At 40.0% G+C, this 21,230-nt stretch overlaps 1 protein-coding gene and 1 long non-coding RNA gene across 2 annotated transcripts in view; one reads left to right on the top strand and one right to left on the bottom strand.

Moving 5' to 3' along the window:
* LOC117939613 (calsyntenin-2-like) overlaps nucleotides 1-21,230 on the bottom strand; it is a 216,910-nt gene that overhangs the window by 87,734 nt on the left and 107,946 nt on the right. The window lies entirely within an intron of this gene.
* LOC117939924 lies at nucleotides 12,638-20,558 on the top strand. Its single transcript, XR_004655679.1, has 3 exons — nucleotides 12,638-12,648; nucleotides 15,322-15,326; nucleotides 20,445-20,558. It is a non-coding gene; the product is annotated as an uncharacterized LOC117939924 (long non-coding RNA).

Raw genomic sequence — 21,230 nt, 5'->3', positions numbered from 1 at the left:
TATAAGATTTGTTTTAATAGTTGTGAAGAGGGATTGGGGCGTTGGTTCCCGCTAGACAGACTGTGTATAACGCTGAGCCTGCACATTGAGGAAGGCATAGGTCAAAATATCTGTGATTGCTACTCTCCTGCATCACAAATACACATAGATACAGCAAATGTGAACCTCAATATAACTTCATTCTTACCAATGTTCCCAGTCCTGGTGTTTATACCAACAACATTAAAGCTATAGTGCGTTGTTTCCACCGCCCCCATTAAAAATTCTAAGTAATGAATTCCTAAGTAACCCTAAACTGTTGGCGCAGCCACACAATACAAGCCTTCAGTGACTGCGCACCCACCCCCACCCGTGTATCCTCCATGCAGTTGCTATAATCCAGGGAGGACATGGAGGATAAAAAAAACTATGATGGACTCTTCAGAAGAGGTCATCATCGTCACTCGAGCTTCTGCATGGGAAAGTCACTGGACACCACATTCTTCGGAACATATCCATACTGAGAAATCCAGAGTGAGTTGTGTGGAGCTGATAGTCTTAATTAGCTTTGAAGCAACTCATTTGGCAATGGCTTGAAGGTAATGGATGTTTATTAATATCAACAACTTACGCACTAAAGCTTTAAGTTACAATGATCTACCACCTCTGGAATAGTGAGTTAGGCTCAAATTTAACGACTACCACTCAAAGTCACCCTTGTGAAGAGAATCAGATACAAAAGGAAGAAAACCCATTTAAATCCAGAGTGAGCAGCTGACAAGAGCAAAACAAAAGAGCCAAGAGGCAGCTGGCATCTATTAGCAGGACGTATAACGAAGTGGTCCATTTAGGGAGTTTGTGATGGAAGTTGTTTCTTTTTCTTTCTTTTTTTCTTCTTGGCGACTTGACGTCCCCACTCTTCCACCAGTGGGATTCAGAAAATCACTTAACGAGGCCTGCTCACACTATGACCTGTGACAGCTAATTGCACTGATATCACTTAAACTAACAGCAAAGACTAAATTGGATTCCTGAGCAGCTTTGTGTGCGCAATGCTCCTGGCAAGTTCTGATAAGAGCAATTTTATTTTCTACCACAACCCCCTTTCTCTCCCCTTTCATCCTGTTTCTGTCATAATCACCCCCCACCCCCCTCACCCTTCCTTTCTGCTGGGACATGCGCTGTAAAATGATAATTTGCCCATAGAGGAGCTACAGGCAGAATTAGGAAGAGTGAAGGGAAGAGGAGAACAGAAAATAAGATACTAGGGAGGGGGTGTCGACACAGTTTGCATACTGTAAAGAGTTCCCCCTCTGCATTGCCAGAACAATGACTTATCAAAGTTAAATGGGCCCCCACAACATGCAGTATTGTGGCGTGCAAAATTGTATAATGGCAATGAGCAAACGGTGTACCACGGGGACTGACAGAAGATGCAACAGTCTTGATGTGCTGCTTCTCTCAATGGTGCACCACCGTACAAAACAGGCAAATGGAAAATCCATCACCACTGGAGCGCGAAATAAATCCAATACACACAGGCAAGTGCAGAGACTTCCTATCAGGGTGAACATGCTGAAGATATGTTGATGGCGTATGGCCACAGCTGAGGCTGGGTGGCCAGACAACTCCTTGTGATTTAATTGTAGCCCAGGGGCGAGTGGGGAGACAGGTCAAGGTGACTGCAGCAGGAGGAACTCTCCCTTTAAGACTCAAATGAACACTCAAACAGCTCTGGGGGGCAACAGACCTGTCGCTTTCCCCCTCTTCTTTTTTATACATCCGCCTATCACTTAGCTCCAGACCTGATAAGTGTTCTGCCACCTGTGGAGAGGCAAAGATGGCTGGTGGAGGAGGGAGGGACTAGGGCAAAGAGTTGTCCCCGGCAGCAGCAGAGGAACAGATGTTGGGTGGCTGGCACTTGGCAGAGAGCTCACAAATGCTAATTACTGCGCTAAACTGTTAGCTAAATATGTGTCTCCGCGTCACATTATGCCTTTAAGAGGTAGATTTATGGTCAGAAGAAATATCTGTCTTCTTGAAGGGGGGCCATTTCAAACTAATGGCTGCAAACTAATGAATATGGATGCTGCAGTGCTATTTCTTTATTAGTTTATTTGCTGGGGTTATCATCACTATTTGGCTATTTGGCATAATTAAATGTTTTATGATCTTCCGTACTAAGATGCCTGGAACATTTTTAATCACTATATGCTTTACACAATTACCCTGTAAAACTTTGATACTCGCTCACGCAACTTTTGAGACACGCTCTATTCTCATTATTTGCTTTACTTTATTCTCTGCTGGCATGATTACTAACTTTCCCCCTGGGCACCATCACATTTTCATTTAATCAAGACTAAATATTAATGACTCTCTATTAGACATTGGAAATGTGTGCTCAGGACTTAAGCAGCTGTCCTGTTGGTGTCAGAAGTTGTGCGGTGTTCAACACCTCAAGGCAAACTGGCACCAGTCCACATTACATAGACTATCTTTGAGGACACAGAGCTCATTATCAGTGAAGGCAGAGATGGTTTACTGGCAACAGTGACCTGTATTTGCGGACCTGGAGGACTGTGACAAAGTATCGTGGGCCACAGCACCTCAAGGCCCCAAGTTATTATCAAAGCTGACAGAGCATCACTGATGAGCTGCCTGCATCCGTATTTACACAACCTCCTTTGCTGAAAAGGCGCTTTCTTGCATAAGTGCACATATATATGTGCGGCAACTGTTTACTGAGCTTTTGAGTGAAAAGTCAGTGGAGCTATGAGGATGGAAACAGCACCACCGCTAAGAGGAAGAAGAGGAAGATATAAGGGGAGATGAAAGGAGGAACTGAGAAGGATGGGAAGATGGCCACCTCCTTAGGGCAGTTCTGATCTCCCTACTGGAGAGTGACCAAAGCCCAGGCACAAATACACACACACACACACACATTTACTCAAACTGTGCCAGTTCGGCAGCGCTAATCAGAGCTGACATGCCTTTCATCCTCCTACTGTTGGAACACACACCGCAGAAAGACAAGTAAATCAGATTACTGGATATCACACTGTTAGTGAACAAATTCTGGACCAGGCATCAGTTTGCCTACACTGAAATGTTTGCACCCATGTTATCTTAATATATTTTGGCTCGCCATTATAGTAAATCAACCTTATTTGCACAAGAGTTGCTGTCTAATATGTGGTATCCACAGTTGTCATGATTTTAGCTGCTTTTCCAATTTGGATTTGGGCTGAAATGGTCTCTCATATTAGTCGCCCACATAACCTGCTAATTCTCCCTCTCATTTCAGGCACAAAAACACAATTGCACACTCACAAGCAAGCTGGGATACATAGATACACACTCACTCACACAGGAAAACACACACACAAACACTCTCAGCTGCAATGCAGAGATTGTCAGCCTCATAACTCTGCAGAGGGCCCGAAACTGAAAACGCTGTAATTATGCTCTTCATGAAATTAGCAAGCCGAGGAAAAAACACAATTGAGAAGCTGTCTATTCTGGAGATAAGTATTAATACCAATCAAGCCATGTCCTGACTGTAAACCAGGAGTAGCGTTTGTGGATGAGTGTGCGTCAGACTTTTTTTTTTTTAATTAAATACACACTTTATCAACAGGGGCCTAGAGGGGAGGGAGTGTGTTTGTGTGTATGACTGTTGCAGAGGGGGATGTAACATGATTTACTTGACTTTGCGGTTGCCACCCCTCGTCTCCTGTTAATTACATTAAAGGCTCCTCTCACAGAGTTAATGACATCATGGTGTCTTTTTACAGAGTAAACGCCAACCTTCTGTGTGTGTACGTGGGAGTGTTGTCCGCGTAAAAGGTGGAGGACTGAACCTGTCAATTAAACTCTCACGTCATGGAAGCAATCGGTGGGCTCTGGGGCGCTGCTAGAAACTCTGGCCCCCCAAAAACAGCTCACAGGGGAATTAAAACTGTAGTTCTTTTACAATCCCTGGCATGTTAACAGGCCCCCGTCAGGGCCTTGATGAGAGCTCTATTTACTTTCAATGGACAGATGACAGTAGTACGACTACCACATACTTTTCCTTTCTTGCATTAAAAGCATAAACATTCATGTTTTCTACGTGGGACATGACTGTGATCAAGCATGACAAAGGTGATTTGGGGCAAATGTTGCCCAGGACAAACACGTATACTATCTATCTAATCACATGCTTTAGTCTAGTAGTAAGTAAAACATTACAACTGTAATTCTCCTTTAAGGGGTACCCCAGTGGTTTAGTATTGGACTTTTATAAAGTTGGGGTAACCAAACAAATCACTGTTTGCACATCTTCATTTTTTTCTTTAATTTTTTGTTAAAGATTATTGTTTTGGGCTTCTATGGCCTTAAATCAACAGGATATCTTTAAGAGAGTAAAGGGGAGAAAAGGGGGGGGGGGATGCAGCAAAGGACCATGGGTCGGATTTGAACCCGGGCCACTGTCAAGATCTACAATGTATGCTCTACACATTAGCATACATTGAATTGGTGCAGTAGAGGCAGAGCTTTCCTGAATATTAGCCAATATTGTAGTTTCCAGTTCCAGTTCTGTAAAAGGTATATGTTCTAATACTTTTCAATACTTGGATAACTAGGATCTGGGTGTCAGAGAACCTTCACAGGCATCATAAAGTGAAATGAATTAAAGTGAGTCTGATGCAGATGAAATGGCAGCAGCTTTTAGGAGACTCACCATGCCTTTGCTTCTAAATCTACTCTATCCAGGAATTTCACTGGGCTGTCCCGAAACAGCAGTGCTATTTTGTACTGGCAGCTTCAAAGGCCTGTTAGCTCTGCCAACTGTGTCCAATGGCATACACCCACCTCCCTTTATACTGTATGTCAATAAAGTTAATCACAAACCCCAGTGGGCGATGTGTCAATTACTTCAGCCTGGACTTGGAGCCAAGCCAAAGCACTGCTGTGTCAAACTATCAATGACAAACTGGCATCCAATGCAACACCAGCTAGAACATTAGAGTAAATACAAACACCTCAGTTTAATCAGTTTGCTACTTAATGGTTACGTCTACCTCAGAAACAATTCACTTAGGCTTTTCAACCAATGTCTAATTTCAGAACATGGAGGAGAGGCTGACACTTAAATCTAAATCCAGAAAGTGTTCATTGTGAGGAAATAACACAACACAAGATAAGGATAAAATTTCATGTCAGAACTTGTGCCTACTGTTTAAAGCCTCCTATCAATGACAAACTGGCATCAAATGCAACACCAGCTAGAACATTAGAGTAAATACAAACACCTCAGTTTAATCAGTTTGCTACTTAATGGTTACGTCTACCTCAGAAACAATTCACTTAGGCTTTTCAACCAATGTCTAATTTCAGAACATGGAGGAGAGGCTGACACTTAAATCTAAATCCAGAAAGTGTTCATTGTAAGGAAATAACACAACACAAGATAAGGATAAAATTTCATGTCAGAACTTGTGCTTACTGTTTAAAGCCTCCTTTGCAACTTTATAACTCTCTGTTAGATATGGATATGTAATCCATACAAATCCATAATACTGTAAGGCCACATTGCTGTTGTCTGTCACCACTGAAAAGTCCACTGTGCACAATGACGGGATTTAGGCCATTCACAGTGAATCTAATCCTGGATTACACATTTTCCCCTTCATTATTTTGCGTACTGTTGCTGGATCTCATAAAGATAAAGTGCACAATTATACTTCTATTCTGATACTGATAATTTACTCCATTAACGCCCCTCCCAAAAAAAAACAAATTGAGAAATGCAAGCACCCAGACATAACTTCTTCCTATTTGTGTTAAATTAAAATTAAATGAGACTTTGAATGATTGACATATTCTGTATGTTTTGACCTTCAAATTATGACGGGCAAAGAAAGAAGTACAGGCTAAATTAACAAAACACAGCCATGGCAATCACATTAAACACAGTCAGAAATCAATAGGTTCTATTTTCTAATTCTGTTCATTGAAATGTCCCCAGGGGAGAGCATGTGTCCTTGTTTGAGCAAGGCCAGTTAGAGTTCAATGTGTTCAAATATCCGTATCAGAGTTTATGACCTCCATTTATGCCCCGGAGGACGTTCACTGCACAGCTGAGCTACACCATGAAACAGAGACCATCACCTTGCTGACACTCTCTTTGACCATAGGGTTTATTAGATCAAAGGTCAACAAAGCAGAACAAATTGAACAGCAACCACACAATAGAATATACAGAGTACTGTATAAGTAAGTTTGATTTAGGGCCAGGTTCTTTCCACTGATGAAATGCAGCCTAATCCACATACCTTTGTGTAATGTCTTATAAAAACGACCTGAAGTTCTTCCGTAAAACATCAAACTCAAGTGACCGGTCTTGTTTTAGCAATTACAGTCAAGTAAATTTGATCGGTTTAGCCCGATTTCCAATGGGCTTTATAACCCTGTAAATGTCATTTATCCTGTAAAGATAATGCATGGGTTATAAGAAGCGTGTTAAAGACATTGACTTACTCTCAATCTAAAGATATTCCTGTTTTCTTCATCAGTAAAATGTAAGACATGGTATCTTAACACTGACAAAATGAAGTATGTACTTGGAGAATATGTCCAAACTTACCAGATTTATTTAAAAAACATTTTTCTCTACAATTCTCCCTCAAAATCTCAACTTTTCCATTATATACATCTTAAAATTCCAGCTTGCTGCTTCACAACATAGATAACCACAGAGAAGAGGAGGGGACTAAATGGAGGTTTAAAGGGATAGTTCACAGTTTTTGAAGTGGAGTTGTAAGAGTTACTTATCCATAGTCAGTGTAGATGATACTGGGCACACCCCTAGTTTGGAGAAGCAGGCTGTAGTATCAACATGTAATCCAAGCAATGTACTGCTGAGGACAATAGTACATTACAAAACAAATTTTAGCAAGGCTACCAAATAAAAAGAACCACCTAATAAAAATCAATATCAATAAGTATATACAGTATATTCATATATATACTTATTGATATGTTCGATATAATACATACTATATTGATATATACCCTACAATACAATATAAACTATATTCAGGATATTTTTCCTGCTTTACCTTGCCGTCAGACAGCCCTTTCTGATGAGAAACTCAAGCTTTTTAGTCTACAGTATCTATGCTGTCTTCAAAGCCAACAGTCTCCTTTGACAAAACCAGTAACCGAGCAGAACACTGGTGCTCTGTCTGCATCCATTTGTAAACCTAAATTAACTGAAACCAATGCCAAGCACAGTACATGGTTCTAGTTATAGGGAACGAGCATAGTAGAGGAAAGAGCAACAATATTGCCTTACAGTTTAAAATAGAAAACAAACAGCAGTCTCCCAATTGATTAACCCATCCATCCAAACCTTACCGAGAGATTTAGGCATCTTTCCATCATTCAGGTGTTTCACTAAAGCATACAAGTCTTTGCAAAAATGACCGGAAAAAGCTAGTGTGGCTGCAAGTAGTTTTCACATGAGTGTTTTAAAAGTAACACAGCTCAATGTAGACAATGTCTCAGTATTGCTGTTACTATTATTATCAGTTACTATGGAAATCACGTTTTTTATTCCCTATACAATATTATCTTCTATTGTAAGGGCAGCTGAATATTTTCTTCACTAAAACAGGAATACTCAAACACATGGTGTCAAAGGTCCATGTTAACAGCATAATAGGTTGAAAAAGACCTCAATTGGAGAATAGCCGATCCATAGATGTGTATTCGTAGTCCATTCATTTGTAAGGGATCCCTGATGTGAAAGCTCTACCTAATTCTCTTTTCATTTTAACATCATCTACTGCTCTCCACAGAGCCCAGTGCAAAATTATAAAGTTCTCCCAGTCCCTAATCTCTGTGATGAAATAATTATCCCCACTCCACATTATGTAGTGCCACACAGCCCAAACACAGGCTGAAATCCTGCCATTAAGCTATCGATCATCTCATCGCATACCAGCGTCTCTGGCAGCCAGGCCCAGCTGTTCAGTAACACAATGGATATGGCTCCACTCAGCCTGCTTTAGTCTGCTTATGATTCAACAAAACCTGGACCACGGCCAGCATCAAGGCAAGTATTTGCCCTGTGAGACCTAAAACAAGAACCAAGTCTCTGCTCAAAGCTGAGGCAAAGATTGATGCTGAGTTATGTTTGGATTTTTGTAAATGCTATAGAAAATGGGTTTAGCATAAAATGCTTTACAATACTTTCATGGGGTTATTATAGAACCGTAGTCCCCACTGACCAAAACACAAACTGTATGCTAATCTTGTTTACACTCTATTAGCTGATTTAAGGAGGAAAAAAACATCAAAATGTTAATTCTGCCTCTACACAGCCCCCATATCTCTGGTGTATTGTATATGTAAATTGCTATCAGTTACATCACCCTGTTTAAAAAGCTTATGTAGCCATAGCGTCTATGAACCTGAATGAATGAGGAGTCTGTGGTAATGAGTGCATTAGGCCGATGATGAGAGTGCGGGATGGATGATTTTGCCGTAGAGCGGTTGCTGCTCACTGTGATAGACGATGACCTCGGGTGACACTTCTACTATTGCTGCTGGCAGTGTTTACCTTCAGGAGGGACAGGAAGGGAAAATCGAGGACAGAGGTGAGCAAAGGGGGGGAGGTAGAATACAGTGACGTCTGAAAATAGCAGCAGAGAAATTATTGTTCCTGTGTCTGTTTGATGTCCCTGTTGAGGACTCGTGGAAGATTATTCTTACATATTCCTCGGAAACTTCAAACAGAGAATCATGGCAGGCAGATAAAACAGTGAGACAAATGTGATTGATGAGATATCCTGATGGCAGCTACAGTAGAGACATGATTTCTGTCTTACGAGGACTCACAACATTGGCCAACACCCTCAGTCAAATTTCAGTTTTTTTTTTACATTAAGTTGCAACGTTTGAGCCCAAATTGTTCTTCGTCAGATACAGTGAAATTAAAACAGACTCAGCACTGCATTCATTGAATAATTATACTTAGTCCCACTCATCAGAGAGTCCCTGGTCTCAGAGACAAAATAATAATAAAAAAGATTGATCGAATTACAACAGCAGTATAGCTGCTATATAGCTCTAAAAAAACACTATATACTATATTTCCTATATTGCAACTAACAAGGGTCTTTTGTCTCGGCGTCTTCTTTGAACAAGAGCCCACTCTCTTACTGACCTTTTCTAGATTTAACCAAGGCTTTTATTTTATGCTTACGTTAACAGAATATGTTTCATCTAGTAAATTCTAAGTCAGACACATTTCCCCAAACACAAACTAAAACTGCTTAGGGGCAAAATGTTATATCTGAACTCTCATTGCAGAGAAGTTTGCATCAGAGAAGATTGTGAAAAAGGATTCTTTCTTTCTTCTTGCACCAGTGGGCCACCATCGCTCCCTGATACTGTTCATTTGGGCCAGGGACCTATCCGTGTGAAGGTAGGGCAGCCTCTGCCAAATGTGTACTTTGTGTGTGTGTGTGTGTTGGTTTTTGTGCGCTCCCGCGTGTGTGTGTGTGTGTGTGTGTGTGTTTGTGTGTGTGTGTGTTGTGGATCTTTTTACTAATCAAAGAATCTTTAGGGAGATCGGATGGTGCAATAATACAATGTTTATTCAGTTGAAAGAAACTGAGCACTTACTACCCTTCCTTTAGCGTTATTTCCTTTTACCCGTAGCCACAATACAGGCCCACACTTCTCAATGGACATCACAGCAACCAACATCCGCCTTCTAGGTCACTTAAACTCCTCATGCCCTTTCAATCAATTAGATAAAGAGTTGGACTTCAGAACTGCAAGCAGGCAGAAAAACAAGTCAAAAACAAGGTTCATATGAGAAGAAAAGGTAAGAAAGAAAAAGAGGAAACATAGGTTAAACATATTAAAACTAAGACCCTGTTTACACTTACATGGTTATTTTTCACAAACTGAGATTTGCCTTCGTTTACACGCGAATGGATAATTTGCCTCTGAAAACGAGTCTTTCTAAAACCTCCGGCCAGAGTGGAGACTTTGGAAATCTCTGTTTCTCCGTGAGCTTCTCGTTACACTGCCACCTACTGGTCTGACCTGTTCTTGACATCATATATGCACAGGTATGTGTAAATGAACACCTTTCTGAAAACTGAAAGCTGTGCGATTTTTTTTTTAAACGGTGGTCCGTCAATGAAAATAGCTGCCCACATGTAAAAGTAGTCTTATATTACTAGTTTAAAATAGGAGTAGAAGAGATCAAACAAAAGTCATAAACTGTTCCTACACCTGTCTCATCTCTCAAGGAAAACTGTACATGTGTGTGTGTCGCTACGTTTTCTATTTTCCAGTGAGTGCCGTCACCATTGCTGCCTTCCACCCCTAAAAACTCGCACTGAATGAAAACACCTACAGTGGTGACTGGCTGGAGAACAGCTCTATCCCTCCTATCATTTATTCCTCCCATTCGCTCTCTCATTTATTTTTGTCGTTCACTTGCTGCCATTTCTCAAATTCAGCTCCTTATTAAGTGTCTGTCATCTCTGCCATTTGTCCATGGTGCCACGTTTATCCATTCCTTCATTTGCCCTTCATACCATTCCCCCCCACCTCCGCTCCCCCCCACCTCCGCTCCCCCCCACCTCCGCCCCCCCAGCCCCGTTTTGTTTCACCTTGTTGGAGAAAGACTGCCTCATAATTCTACTCTGAAATTGTATTTCTATCCCTTATGTTAACAAAGGACACATTCATTGTAGGTGGCTTGACTAGAGCATTTATGAGTTCAGTATCATGGTCAACAGAACCGTGTTCATGACAGCAACGCAGCAGCCTACTGCCTTCTACTTTATATCATTTTCTTTTCAATAAAACAAAAGATTTAGACCTTGATAAGGTGCTGATAGAAGTGCTTGTCTTAACACTGAAAAAATTAAAGCACCAAAATAAAATTGAACAACATTTCCAGTCATCTGTCACCACTAACTACATAATTTTGTGAAGAATGGTGTTTCTCATTTTTCTAATTCTGTTCCAAACCGGTAATGCATTTTTAATGTACCATAGAATATACATTAAACTGGTTAAGGTTCCTGTTGAAGTTGAACAATCAATCAACATGTATTTATATAGCACTTTAAAGTAACCAGCGGGTATCCAAAGTGCTTCACATCAGAAACCAAGAGTAAAACAACATATCATACAATAAAATGAATGAAACACAGAGTGCAGTAAAATCAGAAAAGGTTACATAGAAATAGGAGAGGGAAATTGCTACTAGCTATTAAACGCCATTCTAAACAAATGCGTTTTGAGTTTGGATCTAAATAGTGCTACATCTGTAGTCGTCAGAATATCAGGGGGTAACTTGTTCCAGAGTCTTGGTGCAGCAACCGCAAAACCCCTGATCACCCCACCGTTTATACCTGGACTTTGGGACTCCTAAAACCAGTTGATTTGAAGACTGCAAGGACTGGTTGTGGTCCCGCAAAAATACTCCTGGGCCAGGCCATTTAAGGCCTTGCAAACAAACAAAAAAATCTTAAAATTGATTCTACAACTTGAATGCCTCCTGCACATTGATGTGCGTCAAAGCTGTCTGGGATCTTGCTGTCGTTTCCATTTCACAGCTAAATTAGCCATCTATCCATCGTTCCCGCCTGCTTTCTCTCTTCTGATCCAAGCCGGATCATTTAGTAAATGCCCATGGGAGATGAAAGTCAGACTGTACTCTCCTGCTATTCAAAGCACAGCCACTGTGAGTGAAGCGTGATTAAACCTGGCAACAGAGAGAGGGCCTTTTAACTGATTAGTGATTCAAACACTGTCTCTTGATGGATCAGGGGTCACATACTCCACTTTGTCACTTCACATGTTGCTGCACCACTGACAATCGATTACCACTGTAGACCACGTTAACACATTTAAGCCTGGCCATGTTCAGCATGCATGCAAAATGTCTGTTTCAAAACACATATGTTAACTAATTTTCTTTCCTAATTTGTCTAAAAAATACTAATTAAAACTAATTAAACTGGGTGTGGGCTTTGGACTTGCTCCATTCTGGGTAAAAATAACAGATTTTGATTTGCGTTCAGTGGAGCAGCAGCATGAGAAGTGAACATGATAACTGCTACAACAATAACAACAACAACAACAACAAAAACAATAATAATAATAATGATAATAATAATAATAAAAAGAAGAAGAAGAAGAAGAAGAAGAAAAAGAAGAAGAAGAAGAAGAAGAAAAATAATTATAGTTTGTATTTCTAGTTACTTTGTATTTACAATATGATAAAACCGTGTTGCTGCTTGTACTGCAATGTTGTTTTTTGGCGTAATAATCACCTGTAAAAGAGGCAGCTTTAATGCTTTCAGCTTTTAGTGGACCATTAAGTGATTATAATACAGAATGGCTCATGAGACAATTTTTATTTCCCATAATGCAACATTATCTCAACTCGGCTCGGGATGTGACCTTTAACTATATATCGCAAAATAACACAAATTGCACAGGTCCTGGCTGATAGACGGACTGATTGGCCAAATAAAATTAACCATCATTAGATAATTACCATCATAAAAGCTTCATAAATGTTCCTTTAAAATTACTGTGATTAAATGAGGCGTTTCAACAACCACCTGTGATCAAGAAAGCAACGTTTTTGTGCCACTGTAAGTTGATAGGCTTGCTTAGCAGGTGAACTCAAATGTCTCATACTGTAAAAAAAAAAAAGAGATTTTGCTGAATAAGTAAATATACGTGGACTATTTGATTCAGCTAGTGACTGGGATTAATTAATTCATAATTAATTTTTCAATGTTACAATTGGTGTATAGTAGAGGTGCAATGGTAGGTCAAGTATAAATACACAGAGATACTGCACTGCACACACAAATTCAATGCCTGAACAAACCCGTGTTTTTATCTTTTCTCTGGTCAGGAAAATATTTTATTAAAAAACTGAAATGCAAATTCCAAGGACTTTATGAGAACCAAACAGCAATATTACTGGATGATTCACCCACTGACTTCTCTTTCAGATTGAAGGGGAACACATAAGTCAAGTTGATCTGAGGGTAAAGCATCAGGGAAATTGTTTCATTGTATATCAAAGGTGAAAATAACATTGAAAGAAAATAGATAAAAACACACATATAGGTCCAAAAGGTGACACAGGCTAATTACTGTGAGAGCAAGCATAAGTATGTGGATAGCTAAATGTAATGTATTTCTGTTAACCAGTTATATTTCTTGAATTTTGAAGCCAAGCAGGCCTTACCAAAGAGGTGGACTGTATTATCAAGTGTCATTGATCGAGATAAGGATGCTATTAAAATGGCATAGCAACGCTAATCAGTATTTGTGCAGAAGATGCCCTCTACACTTCTGCTACTTGGCACCGGGTTAGATTACACTTTTAACCTTTAGATTTTTTTCATCCTGACCACAGCATGTTACTCTATACTTTCCATTTCAAAATCTCATCCATCGTTCTGCCGGTCTGTTCTCCATCTCACCCAGCTCCATTCACCTGGTGCACCTTTGCCAGAGAACTAATTAGCTAATTAGCTTTTTACAACCCTTACATTATCTGTACTGCAGCTTCTCTGTACGCCACATTAACTGCATATTAGATGCTGTCAGCTGTTATGGAAACAGCCATAGCTATAGCTGAGCAACAGGGCCACTCAGCATTAGGAAAGACAGACATAATGTCAAATAAAGCATTGTTCAATGAGATCAAGGCAAGCACTAATTGCCCATTTAAGGCCCAAATCACTGTGATGTCTGAAATAAAACAATTATTTAATAATTTATACTGTTTATTGATGCCCAGTGGGGCAATTATAATTCACACTCTGTTTTGTTAGTAATCACTACACACACATGCTCAGGACCTATTGGTGCACAAATGGAGAGATGTCAGAGTGAGTGGGCTGCCAGTGCTGGACCAGTGCCCTGAGTGTGGGGGGGGTATGGTGCCTTGGTGCCCAGGAGGGGCAGTAGCATCTCTCCAGCTACCAATCTACACTCCGTACGGGGGACCCAACTCCATATGGCCTTAGCTACTGCCACAGACATTATAGCATATTCAGGAAGTATTCTAATGTAGGTTGGTTGTCTATTGCACACTTGATTTAAAGAAACAAAATGTTTACTAGAACATGTCGTTTTCGGGAATGATTGCTTGGGATTGCTGTAGATAATGCACATACAGTGATACACTGGTAAGAACAAATTATGTTTAACCATGGATCCAGCTAATTTAAATAGCTCCTGTTACTGTACTGTGTGAACAGTTAACTACATTTAATATTCATAAAATGTGCATTTACTTTTGAGGGGAATTAGCCATTCCAGTGCTTGCCTCATACGTGCAAATGTTACAACAAAATGAGTTCCTTCCCCAGATTATTATGCAGAGTCAGCGTCTCTGCATCCAGAGATTAGCATCGCCCAAGACGATTCTGATTGGTTTAAAGAAATGTATGTGTGGTGTGGGGACACCTTACAGCGCTGACACGGCACTGTGAAGATGAATCTGGCAATGTGAGACTACCACACATACACCCCGACATATAACTGCCAGCCAACATGAAAAACTGCCAGCAATGAAACATATGGAGTATGAAAAGACTGAGAGCTAGTAGTTTACCCTGTTGATCAGTGTGATAGTGTTTTTCGGCACATTCATACATTCCCTACTACTTATTTATACTGCCTATTTCATCATGGCCCAATGTCCCTGCTGCAGCTGCCGAAGCTTCCCTAAGCTATCGTTAAGGCAGTGGGTCTCAACCTTTTCGTGTTACTCATAAACTCTGAGAACTGCAAACCGATGTAACAGCTGTTGCAACGCACTCCCCACTGCTGATTTAGAGTGATTGTTTTTAATGGTCTAAATAAAAAATGTAAATAAATCATGCTTAATTTGTGATGACAGTTTTGTTTTTAAAAGCTAGCACGTAGACGTCCAATGTGCCCTGGACACTGTGGCGGTTTGATGCGTTCCGTGACTTTTTTTCTCCCATATGTAGGCTGTCTTCTTGAATTAAATAGTGCCAGAGAGCAGTTATAAATGTGCAAAAGATTTTGAATAGTCATTAATATGATGGAGGTAAAATGTATTCAGTACATAGTTGTTTTAGAAATAAACTCCTAAAGTAGACTCGGGATACCTGTGAAATGAAGATATGGCAAATCTCTCACATTTTTACCAAAGTAAATAAAGTGAAGAAAAAAGCAATATATAAAGTTTGCCTATTTCAGGGCCTGAAGATATTTTTGCTTGAATCCCTTCACCTCTGTGAGCTTATATAGAGACAACAGAGGTTGTGTTATGAAAGCTGTGATTGCTTCCTTTGCAGGTGGCGGGTGTAAAAATAAATTAACTATTACTTCAGTTCTAAAATGGATGTCAGTAAACAGGACACATATCCTTTTATTCCATTTGAATAAGTTCCACTTAATTTATATTAATAACTAAAGTTTCAACATTAATTCATTAGAGTTAGTCATGATGCTCCCTAAACTATTCATGACAACAACAGCCCATGTGTCAAGAGGAAATTAATAATGCAAGATTCCCTGCCTACAGCAAATTATAGACAGTGTTAGCTGCATGCTTAGTGGAAACTCTTTTGATGCCTGATCAATATTAAAAAAGAAAATGAGAAATGCGTCATGCATGTCAATGTATCTTCACAATATTTCCAGACTTGAAATCCATCTTTCTTTCTATGATTAAATAGTCTTTTGGACTACATGATCATAGAGATGTAAATCATGAGCCAGTCTGCACAAATGTCACTCCCAATAATTTACAATAACTTGTAATGTTAATTGTGGAAGTGGTTGTGGTTGTGGTTGTGTGTATTCATAATCCCATGACTTGCAGCTGACCGCCAAACATGTATTTAACACTGGCCCATGGGGTTAAGTATCTGAAGGATATCGGGGGGGGGGGGGTAATACATTTGCAACAGGGTTAGGTTCCCCCAAGGTTGTGTGTGTGTGTGTGTGTGTGTGTGTTTTTGTGTGTGTGTGTATGTGTGTTCACTCCTCTCTCTACACTTCACTGCATTTCTCTGGAAATGTGCGTGTGCAATGTGAGCTGGCTGAGAAAATTGATACTGCACTAGGACTTTCGGCGATCTGTAAGGCCGCTGTCACGGTGATGAGAGCAGCACAAAGACGGCGACAGTGCGGTAAATGTCAGCATGTCAGCAAGGAGTGACAGAGAACATCCACACTTGGCACTTGGGGGCTGTCTGCCTTGACCCAGCACACACATGACAAGGCCAAACTAGTTAGAACAGGAATAATCCCACCACGTATTAGACAGTAAGTAAGTAAGACAAGAAGATTAACCAAGAGATATGTTTAAACATGGGATACAACACGGTGGTACACCAATAGTGAATCAGTGAAATATCTGCCCTGCCTGTCAGGAAAGCTGTGTTTCAGTTCAGGTTGAACATTTGTTCTGAGTGAGTGTGACAGATGACAAATGCAAATGTGATCAGTCCGAGAAAAAATAGCCATGCAGTCTAAAAACCCTGTGGATATTAGAGAGAGAGAGAGTGAGAGAGTGTGTGTGTGTGTGTGTGTGTGTGTGTGTGTGTGTGTGTGGAGGGGGTGAAGAAGCCATGAATATTCAGGTAGTTCCACATGTGTGCTCCATCTTTTACTTACTCTTAACTGACATATACATTTTACTGACATATACGCAGAGTTAAAGGAGTGTGTGTATGTGTGTATGTATGATGTAATACATTCTGGGAACAGATGCATCCTCACAGATAATAGACAAGAGCTAAAGTTGCACACATGCACAAACATAGAAATAGCAAGTGGGTAGAATCTGGGGATTGATTGTTTGGACAGGTGTATTGACTGATGCTTCTCTCAGCTTTTTCCAATCTAACAACTACAGTATTTTTGCTGTATTTTGCTTTGTTTAGCCATCACTCCATTTCACACCATTCTGAATATATGTCATAGGGACATGACATTCTACCTGCATCATCATCATTTTATTAGTGTCAGCTTTTTGTTTTAAAACCAAGCAATTGTTGTTTTCAGGCATTTCATATTTTTTTAAGCAGGCTAGATTCTGCAAAAGCAGATGAAAGTCATTCTTAAAATGAATAAACCAACACCACTGGTTGAGATTTCCTTGAGTGCACAATAACAAAAAACACAATTTGTGATTTTTCAACCAGCACCGGTTTGATTGATTTTCCCTGCTTTGCCCAAATAACACAATGGAAAATAAAGAAAAACAAAGATATCTGTTTTATTGGTCAACATCTATAGTGCCCACATAATAAACCATATTTAACTTAGGTGAATCCATGACTTCCCATCTGTTGTCATCAGTGAGGAAATATTCAGAAAAAAATGAGTGGCCCTGGCTAGATGGTGTAGTGCTAAATCCCACCCGTACTTGCACAACTTCCCTAGTGTATTTTGAGAGACACTCCAGGGTTATTTAAATCCACCATCGGGTTCAGTGTCAAGTAGGACTACATCATCACTATAAATTAGAGCAGGTGATACTTGTTTCACTGGCTAAGTCATTTGATCAGGACCCCTTGGTGTCCTTTTTAAAACGCATTTGCGTTCTGTGTTGAATTGGTTACTTGGTAAGGTTTAGGCAACGGAAATATATTGTTAGATTTTAGAAAAGATCTTAATATGAATGAAAATGATTATGTTTGTTACGTAACTTACATTTGTGGCAATAATTAAAACATTCCGAAAGCATTAACTTTTGGTTTACGCTGGACACCTCCCAGGTGAAAGTGTTTTTTGAAGTATCGCCCTAACCATCGTGCTTATGTGAACTTTAGGTCTTCATACTATTCCATACCATGTTGCTCTTCACACTACTTCATCTTACGGGGACGCAGTTGAGCAGTTTTTCTGAGCAACTATCATTGAAGCGCTGCTTTTTATTTTCCCCACTCAAATTTATGCCGCCCAGGATTGACATCCCTCCAGTCATAAGCTCCCTTCTTTGACGTTTAGGCCACCACTGCCAATGATGGTGTGTTAATGATGGTATATTAGGCTAATATTGATCAAATCAGCATGTATTCATAATCACATCTAAAGTACTCTACAATCATCCACCTCTGATGTGACTAATATTGTTCTGTTTGATTTATGACATTTTTATGGAGTAGTTGAATCATGATGTCCTTAACTAATATTAAATATTGCAATCAGGCATGATCAAGTCATTTTGGGATTTATTGCTGTTCTGCAAGGAGGACACTTAATCCTATCTCTTATGTGGCTGTTACCCTGTTCACTCACATTGCCATAGAAATATGCAATCAAGTATCACACCTCAACTTATAGAACTGACACAAATTTATATAACAGGAGGTGAGTCACATGTATGATGAATCATGATGAATCAGACTGACTAAGATTGCCAGATCTATGAATAAGGTTTTATTGTAGTAGTAGAGTAGCAGTATTTAATATAGATTTTAATGATTTTAAATCAATCAATTCAAGAGATTAAAACAAAACTAAAAGTCAAAAGCAATGCTAGCCGCATGAAAACATGCTCCAATGCTGGTGTTTAAGATGTATAATGTTACCATGGTCACCATCTTAGTAAGCATGCATTTGGTTAACAGCCCTTGATACGGTGCACAGCTGAGAAATGGTTTCTAAGAATGTCATTAGTGTTGCAGATTATCACCAAGGTGTTCGAAAAATCTAAACTTTGACCTGTGTTAGGGTTGTGTATGTGTTTCAGTTCCTTGTTTAAGTCTTGTTTTAGTTTCTAGTCTGTTATTCCCCCTTGTCTTGTCTTGTTTTACTTCCTGCCTTGTGGTATCCTGCTTATGTAATTGTGTGCCCCACCTTGATGTGATTCACTTGTTCCTGAGACTTCCTGTCACCTGTTCTTTGTTTTACTCCGTTACCTCTTGTATTTAGTCTCTGTGTTGTCTTTGTCTGGTATCGGATCATTGTTTCTGTGTTGGATTGTGTATTTGTGCAGTCTACCCTTTTTGTCACAGCGTTCTTATCACCTGTGATTCCTGTTTTTGTCTTCCACTACATTTTGTACTACTTTGCCTGCTTTTCAGGACTTTTGTTTGTATGGCTTTTATGGTATTAAATCCTCAAGCTCACCACTGCCTGCTGTCTCTGCATTTGGGTTCCACATTCACTGATTCCTCTAACAACCTGATGGTGCCGCAAGAGGGAAAGTCAGAGAAAATCCCAAAGTCAGAGGGATTTGTCCTTTGGGGACCATGAATATCATTCTCTGCCGATCCATTTAATAGTGGTTGAAATATTCATATTATGGACCAAAGTGGTGTTTGCCTGACAGAAAGGGAGATTAATCAGTTAATACTTCTACATTGTACTATAGACTGTTAATATTAATGGACAACTCATCCGGTTTGGCAAAGTGCAGCAAATAGGGAAGTGCCTTAAACCTGCATTCTATCTGAATTTCAGCAGGGAGAGACATGTGTGATTGCAAACGGAGGTCGGTTTCTGTAGAAGTCTATGTGAAAGTGACCCTATTTGCACTTGATTTATTACCTCGGTAAACATTTTCTTAATGAGTTTATGGTCTCAATCGCTAGTTTTCAGCTCTTATGAAACACATTATGTTAATTTTTTCAATTATGGTCTCCTTGATTTTCAAATCGGGGATAAATCAGGGGGTGTTTTAGGCAATGATGTGATTGCCAGTGAAAGTGTGTAACGTAACGTTCTACTTCTCGTCTAATATTGTCTCGTGTGCAACCAGGATGGCTGCGGCGTAGTGGGAAACTCGATGACGGAAAGCAGATCTCCACAAACTAATGGGGTACGTCACACATGTGCTGTCCATTGATATACAGTCTATGACTATACTGTATTTGAAAGGCCATCAAGAAATGTCTTGCAGCCGAATGCTTACAAATAAGCACAATAAAGCTCCCTGATCTTTTAGTAGGATTGTCTTACCATTTTTTTTTACAGTTAAAAAGTGTACTTGGTTTGGTTCAATTTATCTAGATAGTGTTTATGAGCAAAACTAGTTGCTCCCCTGAAATATTATTTGACAGAAGTTATATGGCTAAGTTACAGCAAACCTGCTTTGTGACACAGGGTGGTCCAAACCAGGTTTCTTGCAGTTTCTAATGTATTTAAACTGGAATGTTCAAACGGTAGTTTGTGTTAGGTTTATAAACCCATGTAAACAAACTATAGTACAAACATTGGTTCCGGCCTATTGCTGTATAATAAACATTTTGAAAATTCACCTCAAAAAGTGGGTTTTATGTGGGGATGCCCGGTCAGATTAATTAAGGCCGAATTTTAAGTAGAATTGTAGTTGAAAGTCAACAAAACATTGAAACTGATCAAAAAGTTGTAGCGTATTCCCCACCAAAGACTGACTGACATTCTTTATAAAAACTGGTGTGCAGTCGGGTGCCTGGATAGCTGAGTTGGTAGAGCAGGCACCCATATATAGCGATTTACTCCTTGACGCAGTGGGCCAGGGTTTGACTCTGACTTGCGGCCCTTTGCTGCATGTCATTCCCCCTCTATCTCCCCTTTCATGCCCTCAGTTGTCCAGTCAAGTAAATGCCTAAAAAATAATTAAAAAAACAAACAAAGTGCGCGGTTGAGTAAGAAAGCAGGGAGGAGAAAGAGAGGGGCTGAATCCCAATAAATGAGTGAGAGTGAGATTAAAAGGGAGAGAGGTTGATTGACTGAGTTTGGGAGAGAGATGGGGGACTACTTTATACGAGGCAGAGAGCAAGAGAGGGATGGTGTAAACAAATCAGAGAGGGAGAGATGCAGGTGGATTGCAGTCTAAGCCACGCGTCTCTCAGTGTGCTGTTATTACATTAGCTCGAGAAAGACAGCGCCACAGACTGACCTTCTCTAACTCCATTTCATTCTACTGGATCAGACCAAATGATTTGATTTGCTGAACTGCCTTGAGAGCCAAACCACACCACTGTACTGTACCACTGTCATCATTCAGCACAGATTAAATGCCACACATGATGGGGAAATGTCCATGTAGGACAACACGATCTTGCTGTTACAGCTAGAAATTAACAGTGACCTTTACATTAAATGTATGTCACTACAATACAGTGATGAAGTCAAGACCACCTAAACCGAGACCAAGTCATCACCAAGACCAGAGTGTATAGAGACCGTGACCCAGACTTTGAGGGGTTGAGACCGAGTCAAGACAA

The sequence above is a fragment of the Etheostoma cragini genome, chromosome 3, assembly GCF_013103735.1.
Source record: "Etheostoma cragini isolate CJK2018 chromosome 3, CSU_Ecrag_1.0, whole genome shotgun sequence".
In the NCBI taxonomy this organism is placed as follows: domain Eukaryota; kingdom Metazoa; phylum Chordata; class Actinopteri; order Perciformes; family Percidae; genus Etheostoma; species Etheostoma cragini.
The sequence above is the reverse complement of the archived record's forward strand: the minus strand, read 5'-3'. Positions and strand labels throughout refer to the sequence as shown.